This window comes from Eptatretus burgeri, chromosome 3, assembly GCF_056783735.1.
Source record: "Eptatretus burgeri isolate ZD-2024b chromosome 3, Ebu_testis_v1, whole genome shotgun sequence".
NCBI lineage: Eukaryota > Metazoa > Chordata > Myxini > Myxiniformes > Myxinidae > Eptatretus > Eptatretus burgeri.
In genome coordinates, this window is record NC_140963.1 from 127348160 (window position 1) to 127350659 (window position 2500).

Here is a 2500-nt window from a genome sequence, read left to right on the forward strand (position 1 = left end):
AGAGACATTAGGAGATCTGTGGAAGGGAGAAGGATGGGGTGGGGTAAATGGGGTAAACAAGATGGACACCACAGGAACTTTCAGGAAAGAAAGCAGGAAATTTGGGGTGGCTTAACGGGGGTATAATATATCGAGGTTTTGGATGGGGGTAGATATGAGATTGTGGTGAACAGCTGTTTTGAAGACCTAGCGGGATGAGTGGGATTGAAGAGAATGTGGGAGTTTGTTCCAGATATGGGAAAAAAGAGGAATGGAAAGAGGTATTCCCAAAGAGTAGTTGAGTTATTGCTAGTCCCTTCTGGTGCTGGCAATAACTGTTCCGGCACATGCTCCCATACCTGACCTGACCTTCTCCAAATTACAAACAGCTTCCACCTTCAGTTGACCATCAGGCCTGGCCAGCCATTTCATGAAATACTTGGCCTAAAAACCTTCCCTGGCCAACCACAGAAGGTGGGAATAATTGGGTCTGTTAAAGAAGTTGTAATATATAAGTATGTGCAGCCATATGCTGTTGCTGCTACTACTACTACAACTCTAAGCTAACACAACAACATTGGGCCAACGTTGGACAGATGTTGGAATGAAGTGTTCGCCTAATTTTGGCCTATGTTTGGCAAACGTTGGAAGTGTGTTGGTCCAACATTGTTGTGTTAGCTGGGCTACTACTACTACTACTACCACTACTACTACTACTACCACCACCACCAGCACTATCATGACCACTAATATGTTAATGGTACCAATAAGAATCCCATCTTGTTTTGTGTTAGCAGAGTGGAGAGTTGGACCCAAATATTTCACTAATTGGTTGGTCAGGCCTGAAATTCGATTGAAGGTGGAAAGAATGCAATTTCCTCAAGGTGCCAGTGTTACCTCACCTACTCTTTACGAAAGACATTGTACAATCTCTAACATTCAGCAACTAATGCAAGTACATGGGTTCTCCATTTTGTTGTCTATATGGAGGACAACGCACGCATTGATGCAATATGCTCTGCCTGCAAAGTGCCAATCCCACAGTTTATAGTATGGGGCCAGGAATCAAATCCAGACGAAACAGCTCAAAAGTAAGTGTGTTTCCTCTGCATCATCCTCTTAGCCAAATTGTCGTCGTCGTCATCGTCATCGTAGTCATCATCATCATCATCTGTATGGAATTAGAGGATGGGTCCTGTTGAAATTTTATTCTGCACATCTTTTAGTTCATAAAAGTCAAGCCAGCATAACAAAGGAAAAAAGAATCCTTCCCTTTCTCATTCCATTCCCCAGATTTTTCCTTCCCCCATTAATTTATGCCGAGATAACTTTGGGACAGTTGGCACTGGTTTTGGTGAAATTTACAGGGATGATTTGGTGTGTAAATGGACGTTGTAAAGCAACCACTGCTGCTTTTATGGTCCCTACATTTACTGGCATATCTCTATTTTCTGGCCATTCCTTTCCCACTCGATATTTGAAGTGTTAACGCAATCTCTTAAGCCAGAAATGAAACTTGAGCTATTGATAGCATGCTTGCAACATAAAGTATTTAGGATCAAAACAAAGTTTTGCTTTTTTACCCTGTACTGTCTCTCTCTTTTCTGCCCCAGCACAGTGCCACTGGGCTTCACATTATCATCCAGGAATCCCCTCCTGATTAACCAGCCAGCATCAAAAGTGTCTGTTCATGTTCACTCATTTGTCTCCTGCTTCCCCCACCTATGGAACCATCTCTCTTATTACTTCCTTGTGTTGTTTCAAGCCAAAAACACATTGTCACTGTATTGTTATCTATCAGACCCCATCATCACCACCTCTCTGACCCCATCATCACCCATGACCTCGATTATCGCAGCTAATACAGACTCCTCCAACCCTCTTACCTCATCCACCACTCTATTTTATGAAAATCAATCATTCATGTCTGCCGGCATCCCTAATCCCCAATTAGTATTTACAACTCCCTTCATCCAATGTTGTCTTACTTTTACACGAGCCTTGCTTATATATTCACTTTTTCAAAAACGCATGAAAATTAACAGTTCCCACTTTAAAATGAATAACCTGCTGCTGATCAAATTTGCAGAAGTTATTGACTACATATCTGGTGATGAAACCATAATTAGCTACCGAAGACATGTTAGCAACTTTAAGAGTTAACCAATTGTAAGTCTCTTTGATAAATTATTCTGGATCAAGCGATACTCTCAGAAGATTCATTAATGCATTTTAATTAAGTATATGTCTTTGCACAATCTCAAGGAGATTTCTTTTTCATGTAAAGGATGAGCCGTTAACTTCATGACATTGTTGGTCATCAAGCAAGTAAGAAAAAAGTTCTATGTTTCAAAGCACAATATGAAAGTTTTCCCAGCTGAGTGTAATTAAAGTTAATTCAAAAGTATATTCACAAGTTTTAGAACCAATAATTACCAAATCTTAATATAACTGCATGTTGTAGTTGAGGAATGTAGTTACAGTGAATGAGACAATGGAAGAGATGAGTGCTGAGTTCAAA

The 2500-nt window shown here is 40.4% G+C and overlaps 1 protein-coding gene across 23 annotated transcripts in view; it reads left to right on the forward strand.

Moving 5' to 3' along the window:
* The window catches only part of LOC147030935 (semaphorin-6B-like), a 768963-nt gene that overhangs the window by 694903 nt on the left and 71560 nt on the right, over positions 1-2500 (forward strand). The gene's annotated exons all lie outside the window — the stretch shown is intronic.